General features: G+C 54.3%; 1 protein-coding gene across 1 annotated transcript in view; it reads left to right on the top strand.

Annotated features, from left to right (window-relative positions):
* Positions 1–14,492, top strand: part of LOC123765695 (protein PALS1) — a 368,225-nt gene that overhangs the window by 24,746 nt on the left and 328,987 nt on the right. The gene's annotated exons all lie outside the window — the stretch shown is intronic.

Below are 14,492 nucleotides of genomic sequence, written 5' to 3'. Positions count from 1 at the left end.
ACAAGGGTAAAATACCTAGAGCAACAGGCCCAAGACCCTGAAGGAATCGTGTCTGATACAGGTGGTGTCTGATCTCCACCTGGTGGTGGTGGTGTCTGATCTCCACCTGGTGGTGGTGGTGGGGGGGACAGGGAAACTCACATTATCGGTTCGTCAAATTTATTGACAGGTCTTGGAAAGCTGTCATCAGATCATGCGTTTTCCACGTTATTATATATAGTTGAGTAAATGTTAAAACTCAGTTGACTCAGTCTAAACAAACATCTTTAGTGTGATTTCATGCACAGATTTGTTGACACTTCAGTGGACTAATGAGCATCAGTCTCCATCTAGGTTATGTCGCTTCCAATGCTTCTCACTACGCTAAAACACTCATTTTTTTAATAAAATCGTGAGAGGTGCTGAGCTTAGTGTGTCGGAGTGATCGAGTAGATTTTTAAGAGGGAACATAAGATTAGTAGTGGGCTTTAAGAGGCCAAAATGGCGGGAAGTACCATATGGAGTACCGCAGGGCTCCGTAGTACCATATGGAGTACCGCAGGGTTCCGTAGTACCATATGGAGTACCGCAGGGTTCCGTAGTACCATATGGAGTACCGCAGGGTTCCGTAGTACCATATGGAGTACCGCAGGGTTCCGTAGTACCATATGGAGTACCGCAGGGTTCCGTAGTACCATATGGAGTACCGCAGGGTTCTGTAGTACCATATGGAGTACCGCAGGGTTCCGTAGTACCATATGGAGTACCGCAGGGTTCCGTAGTACCATATGGAGTACCGCAGGGTTCCGTAGTACCATATGGAGTACCGCAGGGCTCCGTAGTACCATATGGAGTACCGCAGGGTTCCGTAGTACCATATGGAGTACCGCAGGGCTCCGTAGTACCATATGGAGTACCGCAGGGCTCCGTAGTACCATATGGAGTACTGCAGGGTTCCGTAGTACCATATGGAGTACCGCAGGGTTCCGTAGTACCATATGGAGTACCGCAGGGCTCCGTAGTACCATATGGAGTACCGCAGGGTTCCGTAGTACCATATGGAGTACCGCATATGACGGACGCTGTGCTGACAAATGGCTTACGTTGACGGATGACGGATGCATATGACGGACGCTGACGGATGGAGTACAGCCCAGCATACAGTACAAATGCAAGATGAGGAGATTTGGCCTGAAGTTGAGGAGACTGGGATAGAAAGAAAAACGTGGAATAGAAAATGAAAAGTATGTGGGAATAGACATGACAACACATCCATCACCGAAGTCAAACATTAACAGCATAACATCAGCGGCGTGTGGAAAGCTATCGACATACAGGAGGAGCCTTCAGGTACTTGAAGAAGAAAACCATTCACAACATTGTATACAACCTATATCAGACCATTACCAGAATATGCAGTTCCAGTATGGAATCACTATTGTAAAAAGACAAAAAATACAATTAGAGAAATTTGTAGGCCTACTTTAAGACAGGTCCTTGAACGTCGAGCCAAGTCTACACGGAAAGCCTCTCAGGGAAGCTGAATCGAGAATCATAAAGTATTTACACAACCGCTTACGAAACCTGTGCATCTTTCCACAATCATGGAGGCTTTGTATTTAATCAACAGTTGACACATTCCGCGTCGCCACAAGGTTGTCCATAGCAATAATAACCTTGGAACTGCAACATTTCTCAAACTCGTAAACTGTTTAGTAAATAAAGACTAAGCCACCATTATCGAGGAAAGATGTACAGGTTTCGTCAGTAGGTACGTAAAGTCATAATGAATCTTGGACCTTACCACGCTGGGAGATAATTTGATTATGGCAACTCTCTACCTAACATGAGGGGACATGAGCAGGGGAGGCACGAGGGGACGTGAACAAAGACTGGACAAGGGGACGTGAACAGGGACGAGATGAGGTGACATGAATAGGGCGGAGGGACGAGGGGACATGAGCGGAGACGTTACGAGGGGACATGTATTGGTAAGTTGAAGCTCTGACGAGTTGTAAAGATACGGAGCCATAGCCGTACATGGCCGCAACTGAAAGGCGGAGCCCATGAACTGAAGGTCTTCCAACTAGTACATATAAGTGAGTACACACACACACAGGAATTAAAACTCGCGTCATGAGGAGACAGAAGAGTTAGGGGAGACGTGATCACCACATGCAAAATTCTCAGGTGAATTGAGAGCGGTAGATAAAGACGGACTACTTAGCACGGGTAGATTACGGGCTGCTCGTGCCCGTGTCACCTCTTGGGTGGCTTAATCTTCATCAATCAATCAATCAACACGGGTGACACTCGAACAAGGGGACACAGGTAGAAACTGAGTACCCAAATGAGCCACAGAAACATTAGAAAGAACTTTTTCAGTGTCAGAGTAGTTGACAAATGGAATGCATTAGACAGTGATGTGGTGGAGGCTGACTCCATACACAGTTTCAAATGTAGCTATGAAAGAACCTATTAAGCTCATGGACCAGTGCACCAGTTGATTGACAGTTGAGAGGCGGACCAACGAGCCGAAGCTCAACCACAATTAGGTGAGTACAGACATGCGGGCGCGCACGCGAGAGAGCACGCTTCATACACCCGCTCACATGTGCTCTAAGAAAAAGATTTCAATGGTCGGTAGAGGCAACATGACCGTAACCCCGGGGCGGGTAGAGGCAACATGACAGTAACCCCCGGGGCGGGTAGAGGCAACATGCCCATAACCCCCGGGGCGGGTAGAGGCAACATGCCCATAACCCCCGGGGCGGGTAGAGGCAACATGCCCATAACCCCCGGGGCGGGTAGAGGCAACATGCCCATAACCCCCGGGGCGGGTAGAGGCAACATGCCCATAACCCCCGGGGCGGGTAGAGGCAACATGACCGTAACCCCGGGGCGGGTAGAGGCAACATGCCCATAACCCCCGGGGCGGGTAGAGGCAACATGACCATAACCCCCGGGGCGGGTAGAGGCAACATGCCCATAGCCCCCGGGGCGGGTAGAGGCAACATGCCCATAACCCCCGGGGCGGGTAGAGGCAACATGACCGTAACCCCGGGGCGGGTAGAGGCAACATGCCCATAACCCCCGGGGCGGGTAGAGGCAACATGACCATAACCCCGGGGCGGGTAGAGGCAACATGACAGTAACCCCCGGGGCGGGTAGAGGCAACATGCCCATAACCCCCGGGGCGGGTAGAGGCAACATGACCGTAACCCCGGGGCGGGTAGAGGCAACATGCCCATAACCCCCGGGGCGGGTAGAGGCAACATGACAGTAACCCCCGGGGCGGGTAGAGGCAACATGCCCATAACCCCCGGGGCGGGTAGAGGCAACATGACAGTAACCCCCGGGGCGGGTAGAGGCAACATGACCGTAACCCCGGGGCGGGTAGAGGCAACATGACCATAACCCCGGGGCGGGTAGAGGCAACATGCCCATAACCCCCGGGGCGGGTAGAGGCAACATGCCCATAACCCCCGGGGCGGGTAGAGGCAACATGACAGTAACCCCCGGGGCAGGTAGAGGCAACATGACCATAACCCCGGGGCGGGTAGAGGCAACATGACCATAACCCCCGGGGCGGGTAGAGGCAACATGACCATAACCCTGGGGCGGGTAGAGGCAACATGCCCATAACCCCCGGGGAGGGTAGAGGCAACATGACCATAACCCCGGGGCGGGTAGAGGCAACATGACCATAACCCCCGGGGCGGGTAGAGGCAACATGACCATAACCCCCGGGGCGGGTAGAGGCAACATGACCGTAACCCCCGGGGCGGGTAGAGGCAACATGACCGTAACCCCGGGGCGGGTAGAGGCAACATGCCCATAACCCCCGGGGCGGGTAGAGGCAACATGACCGTAACCCCCGGGGCGGGTAGAGGCAACATGACCGTAACCCCCGGGGCGGGTAGAGGCAACATGCCCATAACCCCGGGGCGGGTAGAGGCAACATGCCCATAACCCCCGGGGCGGGTAGAGGCAACATGACCATAATCCCGGGGCGGGTAGAGGCAACATGACAGTAACCCCCGGGGCGGGTAGAGGCAACATGACCATAACCCCGGGGCGGGTAGAGGCAACATGTCCATAACCCCCGGGGCGGGTAGAGGCAACATGACCATAACCCCGGGGCGGGTAGAGGCAACATGTCCATAACCCCCGGGGCGGGTAGAGGCAACATGACCATAACCCCCGGGGCGGGTAGAGGCAACATGACCATAACCCCCGGGGCGGGTAGAGGCAACATGACCATAACCCCCGGGGCGGGTAGAGGCAACATGCCCATAACCCCGGGGCGGGTAGAGGCAACATGACCATAACCCCGGGGCGGGTAGAGGCAACATGGCCATAACCCCGGGGCGGGTAGAGGCAACATGGCCATAACCCCGGGGCGGGTAGAGGCAACATGGCCATAACCCCCGGGGCGGGTAGAGGCAACATGACCATAACCCCCGGGGCGGGTAGAGGCAACATTACAGTAACCCCCGGGGCGGGTAGAGGCAACATGACCATAACCCCCGGGGCGGGTAGAGGCAACATGACCATAACCACCGGGGCGGGTAGAGGCAACATGACCATAACCCCGGGGCGGGTAGAGGCAACATGACAGTAACCCCCGGGGCGGGTAGAGGCAACATGTCCATAACCCCCGGGGCGGGTAGAGGCAACATGACCATAACCCCCGGGGCGGGTAGAGGCAACATGACCATAACCCCCGGGGCGGGTAGAGGCAACATTACAGTAACCCCCGGGGCGGGTAGAGGCAACATGACCATAACCCCCGGGGCGGGTAGAGGCAACATGACCATAACCCCCGGGGCGGGTAGAGGCAACATGACCATAACCCCCGGGGCGGGTAGAGGCAACATGAGGAAGGTGATCGAGTGCCTCACAAAGTCTTACATAATTCGCAACAAAGATTTATCAAAAGCTCATTTGTGCATATCCAGATGGAGGACAAATTTTGTATAGAACCGAAGAAATTGATCGGTTGATGCTAACGAATGTAGCTATGAGAGAGAGAGAGAGAGAGAGAGAGAGAGAGAGAGAGAGAGAGAGAGAGAGAGAGAGAGAGAGAGAGAGAGAGAGAGAGAGAGAGAGAAGGAAGAATTAGAGACAGTAGAAGTAATATTAGAGGTACTACGGGGTCTTCATCTATACATATATAACACTGTATAAATAATGTATATACAGGTTAATATCTTTGGAACAAGTAACTTAATTATTCCAGGATAAGAGAGAGGAGAAGAGAGGGAGCGGGCGTGGAAGTGTGAGCATACTAAGAGCTGACTTTTAACCACAGTGAGAGATGAAGGAAGTTGTTCTGGTGGTGGAGTACGATAGTCGGCTCGCTACCACGGAGGTGGCGGCTGCCTGGGCCTTGTGGCTGTTATAGAGCGGAAGGTATTCGCAGAGGGCCTTGTTAGAAGGGCTTCGTGGCGGGGGGTTGTTTGTGAGCGCACGCACGCAAAGTTGGCGGGCGCATCAGCTGGGCGGTGGCGATGTGGATGCTGTGGGGGTGACCATGGCAACGGGTGAGGGTGGCGGTGGACGGGCAGGCGCGAGGCTCAGCCCTGGTGCTGGGATCGATGGGGTGCTCGGTGTTCAGTCCGTGTGGGGCCGGGGACGCCGCTACTCCGCCCACCTGCACTGCTGCTTCCCACCTCGCCACACTCCCACCGACACACAGTAAACACGCGCACCTCCTCCTCCTTCACCTCTCACACCGTCGTCGGCGACTCCTGCAGCCATCGTCTCGCCCCGCGGCCGTGGCCGCCGCTCGCCCCCAGTGTATCGGTTCAGTGTCCCAAACCAGTGAATCAATTATTATAGGCGAGACGACCAAATAATAGTGGAAGTTAAAGCCGCTGCCGCGGTCCAGACGTTCGGAACAATGCACTGAAGGTCCCACTGACCTCGGCCGAAAATGAGGTCACAGTGGACATCTCACCTGTCCTGACATCAACCGTATATATACATATATATACACGCCTTCTTGTCGGGGAAATACAAGCCGACTTGCTCTTATCGGATCTATCAGTTTTAAAGTGATATTTTTCCTGCGGGAGGGAACGATTCTGTAATTGTTGGAGCAGTCAGTGACTTTGATGTGAGTTGCAGTACTAACCAGGGCGGGTAGGCTGCGTGACGTGACCTTTTGTTACCAGCATGGTCACTGCCATTCATTTCAGGTCAGAGGTCACTCGGCCAGGGGGGGACGCCCCGGGGATTTTTTTATTTTTTTATTTTTATGGGGGGAAAATTAAGGTGATGCCGTAACTGCCTTGGGAAGGATCCGCCTCGGGGTAGCTGTGTTTCAACACGGCCTCGGGGTAGCTGTGTTTCAACAGCGGCCTCAGGGTAGCTGTGTTTCAACAGCGGCCTCGGGGTAGCTGTGTTTCAACACGGCCTCGGGGTAGCTGTGTTTCAACAGCGGCCTCAGGGTAGCTGTGTTTCAACACGGCCTCAGGGTAGCTGTGTTTCAACAGTGGCCTCGGGGTAGCTGTGTTTCAACAGTGGCCTCAGGGTAGCTGTGTTTCAACAGTGGCCTCAGGGTAGCTGTGTTTCAACAGCGGCCTCAGGGTAGCTGTGTTTCAACAGCGGCCTCAGGGTAGCTGTGTTTCAACAGTGGCCTCAGGGTAGCTGTGTTTCAACAGTGGCCTCAGGGTAGCTGTGTTTCAACAGTGGCCTCGGGGTAGCTGTGTTTCAACAGTGGCCTCAGGGTAGCTGTGTTTCAACAGTGGCCTCAGGGTAGCTGTGTTTCAACAGTGGCCTCAGGGTAGCTGTGTTTCAACAGTGGCCTCAGGGTAGCTGTGTTTCAACAGTGGCCTCAGGGTAGCTGTGTTTCAACAGTGGCCTCAGGGTAGCTGTGTTTCAACAGTGGCCTCGGGGTAGCTGTGTTTCAACAGCGGCCTCAGGGTAGCTGTGTTTCAACAGCGGCCTCGGGGTAGCTGTGTTTCAACAGCGGCCTCAGGGTAGCTGTGTTTCAACAGCGGCCTCAGGGTAGCTGTGTTTCAACAGTGGCCTCGGGGTAGCTGTGTTTCAACAGCGGCCTCGGGGTAGCTGTGTTTCAACAGCGGCCTCGGGGTAGCTGTGTTTCAACAGCGGCCTCGGGGTAGCTGTGTTTCAACAGCGGCCTCAGGGTAGCTGTGTTTCAACAGTGGCCTCAGGGTAGCTGTGTTTCAACAGCGGCCTCGGGGTAGCTGTGTTTCAACAGCGGCCTCGGGGTAGCTGTGTTTCAACAGCGGCCTCGGGGTAGCTGTGTTTCAACAGCGGCCTCAGGGTAGCTGTGTTTCAACAGCGGCCTCAGGGTAGCTGTGTTTCAACAGTGGCCTCGGGGTAGCTGTGTTTCAACAGTGGCCTCAGGGTAGCTGTGTTTCAACAGTAGCCTCAGGGTAGCTGTGTTTCAACAGTGGCCTCGGGGTAGCTGTGTTTCAACAGCGGCCTCGGGGTAGCTGTGTTTCAACAGTGGCCTCGGGGTAGCTGTGTTTCAACAGTGGCCTCAGGGTAGCTGTGTTTCAACAGTGGCCTCAGGGTAGCTGTGTTTCAACAGTGGCCTCAGGGTAGCTGTGTTTCAACAGTGGCCTCAGGGTAGCTGTGTTTCAACAGCGGCCTCGGGGTAGCTGTGTTTCAACAGCGGCCTCGGGGTAGCTGTGTTTCAACAGTGGCCTCGGGGTAGCTGTGTTTCAACAGTGGCCTCAGGGTAGCTGTGTTTCAACAGCGGCCTCGGGGTAGCTGTGTTTCAACAGCAGCCTCAGGGTAGCTGTGTTTCAACAGCGGCCTCAGGGTAGCTGTGTTTCAACAGCGGCCTCAGGGTAGCTGTGTTTCAACAGCGGCCTCAGGGTAGCTGTGTTTCAACAGCGGCCTCAGGGTAGCTGTGTTTCAACAGTGGCCTCGAGGTAGCTGTGTTTCAACAGTGGCCTCGGGGTAACTGTGTTTCAACAGTGGCCTCTGGGTAGCTGTGTTTCAACAGTGGCCTCAGGGTAGCTGTGTTTCAACAGTGGCCTCGGGGTAGCTGTGTTTCAACAGTGGCCTCGGGGTAGCTGTGTTTCAACAGTGGCCTCGGGGTAGCTGTGTTTCAACAGTGGCCTCGGGGTAGCTGTGTTTCAACAGTGGCCTCGGGGTAGCTGTGTTTCAACAGTGGCCTCGGGGTAGCTGTGTTTCAACAGTGGCCTCGGGGTAGCTGTGTTTCAACACGGCCTCGGGGTAGCTGTGTTTCAACACGGCCTCGGGGTAGCTGTGTTTCAACAGTGGCCTCAGGGTAGCTGTGTTTCAACAGTGGCCTCGGGGTAACTGTGTTTCAACACGGCCTCGGGGTAGCTGTGTTTCAACAGTGGCCTCGGGGTAGCTGTGTTTCAACAGTGGCCTCAGGGTAGCTGTGTTTCAACAGTGGCCTCAGGGTAGCTGTGTTTCAACAGTGGCCTCGGGGTAGCTGTGTTTCAACACGGCCTCGGGGTAGCTGTGTTTCAACAGCGGCCTCAGGTTAGCTGTGTTTCAACAGTGGCCTCGGGGTAGCTGTGTTTCAACAGCGGCCTCAGGGTAGCTGTGTTTCAACACGGCCTCGGGGTAGCTGTGTTTCAACACGGCCTCGGGGTAGCTGTGTTTCAACAGCGGCCTCAGGGTAGCTGTGTTTCAACAGCGGCCTCGGGGTAACTGTGTTTCAACACGGCCTCGGGGTAGCTGTGTTTCAACAGCGGCCTCAGGGTAGCTGTGTTTCAACAGCGGCCTCAGGGTAGCTGTGTTTCAACAGCGGCCTCAGGGTAGCTGTGTTTCAACAGCGGCCTCAGGGTAGCTGTGTTTCAACACGGCCTCGGGGTAGCTGTGTTTCAACAGCGGCCTCAGGGTAGCTGTGTTTCAACAGCGGCCTCAGGGTAGCTGTGTTTCAACACGGCCTCGGGGTAGCTGTGTTTCAACAGCGGCCTCGGGGTAGCTGTGTTTCAACAGCGGCCTCGGGGTAGCTGTGTTTCAACAGCGGCCTCGGGGTAGCTGTGTTTCAACAGCGCCCTGATCAAGGCCGCCATGGCACATTTCAGTCACCCCCCAAAATCTGGGCGAATGAGTTCCGGATGTGAAAATGTTAATTCCTCATTCACTGGCTGAGGTTTGGGAGGCGTTTCCGCTCTGCCTGTCCCAGGGCCGCCAGAACGAGACTCGCTAATTGGCTAGTCCGTGTTAACACAAAGTGTATAATGTTTACAACCAATCACATGATGATGTTTTAACATTTTTTCAGACGAGATGTGGCGTTGGTAATTCAGTGTATAACTGTGTGTAATGTTTAATGTTTGCAGCTGTGGATATTTTTCCTATTTCATTCCCAACACGTGAAGTGACGGTCGTCCTGGACGCAGGCGGGCGGTGAACGGAAGCAACTGGGAACATGAGTTAAGAATTGAGGGAGGAAGGATTGTATTTGTCGCCATTCCTACCTGTCATTCTTTCTTGCTCCTTCTCGTCTCAATTTGCATCGTTCACCGGAATACTTCCAGATCCCCGGGGGACCTCCTCACCCACTCTGGAGAGCGCTGCCAATCAACATGGGAGAGGGAGGCTCCATGTCACACCCATACCTCCCTCGCAACCCTCCTCAAAATCACCCATGTTCTCCCATGTGATCATTCCCTTTCACCTAGCTCCCACTTACTCCACTTCCCTCCCACCCCTTACCCTTCTCCACCCACCCTCTCCTCATCCCCCCACGTTTTGTGTTACTTCTCACCTCTCTCTCTCTCTCTCTCTCTCTCTCTCTCTCTCTCTCTCTCTCTCTCTCTCTCTCTCTCTCTCTCTCTCTCTCTCTCTCTCTCTCTCTCTCTCGCTCTCTCTCTCTCTCTCTCTCTCTCTCTCTCTCTCTCTCTCTCTCTCTCTCTCTCTCTCTCTCTCTCTCTCTCTCTCTCTCTCTCTCTCTCTCTCTCTCTCTCTCGCTCTCTCTCGCTCTCTCTCTCTCTCTCTCTCTCTCTCTCTCTCTCTCTCTCTCTCTCTCTCTCTCTCTCTCTCTCTCTCTCTCTCTCTCTCTCTCTCTCTCTCTCTCTCTCTCTCTCTCTCTCTCGCCTCGTGCGCAATGTCGCCGTTATCACGTTACCTGAGTCACGCTCCCATGGCACCTGTGTCAAGGTCGGCACACCTAGGCTGGGAGAGGGCTGGGAGGCTGGGAGGGGGATGGGAGGGGAGGCTGAGAGGCTGGGAGGGGGGCTTGGAGGCTGGGACGGGGCTGGGAGGGGAGACTGAGAGGCTGGGAGGCTGGGAGGGGGCTGAGAGGCTGGGAGGCTGGGAGGGGGCTGAGAGGCTGGGAGGGGGGGTGGGAGGGGGCTGAGAGCCTGGGAGGGGGGCTGGGAGGCTGGGAGGGAGGCTGGGAGGGGGCTGAGAGGCTGGGAGGAGGGCTGGGAGGCTGGGAGGGAGGCTGAGAGGCTAGTAGGGGGCTGGGAGGCTGGAAGGCTGGGAGGGTGCTGAGAGCCTGGGAGGGGCTGAGAGGCTGGGAGGGGGCTGAGAGGCTGGGAGGGGCTGAGAGGCTGGGAGGGGCTGAGAGATTGTGAGGGGGGCTGAGAGGCTAGGAAGGAGCTGAGAGACTGGGAGGGGGCTGAGAGACTGGGAGGGGGCTGAGAGGCTAGGAGGGGGCTGAGAGGCTGGGAAGGGGCTGAGAGGCTGGGAAGGGGCTGAGAGGCTGGGAGGGGGCTGAGAGGCTAGGAGGGGGCTGAGAGGCTGGGAGGGGGCTGAGAGGGTAGGAGGGGGCTGAGAGGCTGGGAGGGGGCTGAGAAGCTGGGAGGGGGCTGAGAGGCTGGGAGGGAGGCTGGGAGGGGGCTGAGAGGCTAGGAGGGGGCTGAGAGGCTAGGAGGGGGCTGAGAGGCTGGGAGGGGGCTGGGAGGGGCTGAGAGGCTGTGAGGGGGGCTGAGAGGCGGGCTGAGAGGCTAGGAGGGGGCTGGGAGGGGGGCTGGGAGGCTGGGAGGGGGCTGAGAGGCTGGGAGGCTGGGAGGGGGCTGAGAGGCTAGGAGGGGGCTGAGAGGCTAGGAGGGGGCTGAGAGACTGGGAGGGGGCTGAGAGGCTAGGAGGGGGCTGAGAGGCTTGGAGGGGGGCTGAGAGGCTGGGAGGGGGGCTGAGAGGCTAGGAGGGGGCTGAGAGGCTAGGAGGGGGTTGAGAGACTGGGAGGGGGCTGAGAGGCTGGGAGGGGGCTGAGAGGCTAGGAGGGGGCTGAGAGGCTGGGAGGGGGCTGAAAGACTGGGAGGCGGCTGAGAGGCTGGGAGGGGGCTGAGAGGCTAGGAGGGGGCTGAGAGACTGGGAGGGGGCTGAGAGGCTGGGAGGGGGCTGAGAGACTGGGAGGGGGCTGAGAGGCTAGGAGGGGGCTGAGAGGCTAGGAGGGGGCTGAGAGACTGGGAGGGGGCTGAGAGGCTAGGAGGGGGCTGGGAGGCTGGGAGGGGGCTGAAAGGCTGGGAGGGGGCTGAGAGGCTGGGAGGGGGGGCTGGGAGGCTGGGAGGGGGCTGAGAGGCTAGGAGGGGGCTGAGAGGCTAGGAGGAGGCTGAGAGGCTGGGAGGGGGCTGAGAGGCTGGGAGGGGGCTGAGAGACTGGGAGGGGGCTGAGAGGCTAGGAGGCGGCTGAGAGGCTAGGAGGGGGCTGAGAGGCTAGGAGGGGGCTGAGAGGCTGGGAGGGGGCTGGGAGGGGGCTGAGAGGCTAGGAGGGGGCTGAGAGGGGGCTGAGAGACTGGGAGGGGGCTGAGAGGCTGGGAGGGGGCTGAGAGGCTAGGAGGGGGCTGAGAGACTGGGAGGGGCTGGGAGGGGGCTGAGAGACTGGGAGGGGGCTGAGAGGCTGGGAGGGGGCTGAGAGGCTGGGAGGGGGCTGAGAGACTGGGAGGGGGCTGAGAGACTGGGAGGGGGCTGAGAAACTGGGAGGGGGCTGAGAGGCTAGGAGGGGGCTGAGAGGCTGGGAGGGGGGCTGAGAGGCTAGGAGGGGGCTGAGAGCCTGGGAGGGGGGCTGGGAGGTTGGGAGGGGGCTGAGAGGCTGATATGTAACGTAGAAGTAGCAAGGTCCCTGTTGTTTCCACCCCACTCGACTGTTGTTGCTAGCATGATGCATCCTCTGCTAATTTGTCTAATGCTATGATTCCAGCACCTATTTTTAACATAACTACTCATCACATTATGGCGTTCGCTTCTGCAATCTGATGGTTCACTTCATTTAATTTACTATTCACCATTCTTATGCTAAATCAAAAATGGTGAGACATCACTGTATTTTCTCATTACTTGCTTCCTTGTCCTCTTATTCTATTGGTATTCATTGTGAGCATTTCCTCTTTTTCCACCCTGTCAATCCTCATAAGTATTTTGTCAATCATATCTCCTCTTTCTTCATTTTTTTCTAACAATATTAAATTCTAAAAAGCCTTTATTTTACGTATATCGTAATTCTGGGACGATTCTCAATGCAAACATGAATATATTTTTCAAGTTTCTTTTGTGCATTTTGAGGAGGGGGGGGAGGGGAGGGGACTAAACGATGGGGGCTGCATACACTAGGACTTTTCTTTTTACACAGGTGGTGTACAGTGTTCTGAATGTCTCCTTTCATAAAATCCCAAATGCTGTTTATGTGTCACCGGAATTAGACTTATCTACTCATTTCTTTTTGTCGAGGTCGTTTTGGGGCAGTAGTCTGCTCCAAAACGTAGTAGTAGTAGTCTCACCAGTCTCCGTGGTGTAGTGGTAAGACACTCGCCTGGCGTTCCGCGAGCGCTTTGTCATGGGTTCGTATCCTGGCCAGGGAGGATTTACTGGGCGCAAATCCTTAACTGTAGCCTCTGTTTAACGCAACAGTAAAATGTGTACTTGGTTGTAACAACGATTCTTCGCGGCGGGGATCGTATTCCAAGGACCTGCCCGAAACGCTACGTGTACTAGTGGCTGTACAAGAATGTAACAACTCTTGTATATATCTCAAAGAAAAAAAAAAGTCTCTGGTCCCCCTTAACTGTGAAGCAACTTGGCTGATCTCTCAACTGTTTTCAGTTCCTTCTGACACCTTTCTCGAACCACTCCTGCAGCTGGTTTTGTTCATCTTTGAGCACTTACAATTATCATTTGTCTCGACTAATCTATAAAAATTTTGCATCTTTCGTAAATATGTAGGACTCTCCCTGTAGTTAGGTCATTAACATAAATGAGAAATAGTTTGGGGTCTTGGCATTGATCCTTGAGGGTTCTTTGCTCGTTTCTCTACGCTAGTCTGATTTCTCGCCCCGCTCTGTGACCCCCCCATACTCATCCTGTGAGCGGTAGCGCAAAAACCTTCGCTCATACGAATAGGTCCAATACTGGCAGTGGCTTCTGCTTTTGATTTCGAATATGTGAAGAAATATTTTGGGGTTTTGTTTATTTCTTGTATATTGGTGCGACATTCGTCATCCTCTGACAGATGGGCAAAACTACCTTCTCATTTGATTCATTAAAGACCGGTGCTAGAGGTATACTGAGGGCCTGTGCACCTTCTTTGAACATCCATGGTGATATGTTATCATGTTTAATCATTTTTTCATCTGATGATGGTAGTTATCTTATCACTTCCTCCATTGTTATCTCAATATTTATGTCTCTCGTCTAGGGTTACTTCCCCTTCTTAGCTCTGGGAGTTATTCCGGCTCAGTCGTGAACACACTGTGGAGACGGGCATGTCGCTCCTCACACATTTCCTTTTCATTTTCTATTTGTTCTCTCTTGCGTGATCTCATCACTTGGCCTTTCAGTGCTTTTTCTTCGTATATAACGATAGCATGTAGTAAGTTTTTTTTTTCTTTTGATGCAATATCATTTTCACTGATTTTTTTATACTCTTCTTGTGTACATGTATTCGTTCCTAGCTCTGTGGCATCTATTCCAGTTTTCTTTTGCCCGCTGTATCCGGTCCATTCCCTCCCGCTTTTCGTTATAATTTCTAATCATTGTTTAATAAACCAAAGGTTGTTGTATTCCCTCTAAAGTTGTTGCTCTAATTGTTATTATGAATATCTCTCTCAGTCTCTCCCTTGGACTTGATCCATCATTTCCTGGACTGACTTCATCTTAAGTTCTTCCTCCCATTGAATATTTCTCAGGTACTCTCTTACTGTCGTGTAGTTCCCTTTTCTGTAGTCTTCTCTCCTTTCTCTGACTCCCCTTGACTTCCGGTCATTGCTCTTAATTCAACCGTATATTCAAAGACCAGGACGCAATGGTCGCTGGCTCCTAGTCGTGTTTTATGCTTACTCGTGTACTTACCTAGTTGTACTGGCTGGGGTTGAGCTCTGGCTCTTTGGTCTCGCCTCTCAACTGTCAATCAACTGGTGTACAGATTTCTGAGCCTATTGGGCTCTGTCATATTTACATTTGAAAATGTGTATGGAATCTGCCTCCACCATATTACTGCCTAATGCATTCCATCCGTTAACTACTCTGACACTGAAAAAGTTCTTTCTAACGGCCCTGTGGCTCATTTGGGTACTCAGTCTCCACCTGTGTCCCCTTGTTCGCGTCCCACCCGTG

This window comes from Procambarus clarkii, chromosome 37 (assembly GCF_040958095.1).
Source record: "Procambarus clarkii isolate CNS0578487 chromosome 37, FALCON_Pclarkii_2.0, whole genome shotgun sequence".
In the NCBI taxonomy this organism is placed as follows: Eukaryota; Metazoa; Arthropoda; class Malacostraca; order Decapoda; family Cambaridae; genus Procambarus; species Procambarus clarkii.
This window is presented reverse-complemented; position numbering and strand designations above follow the sequence as displayed.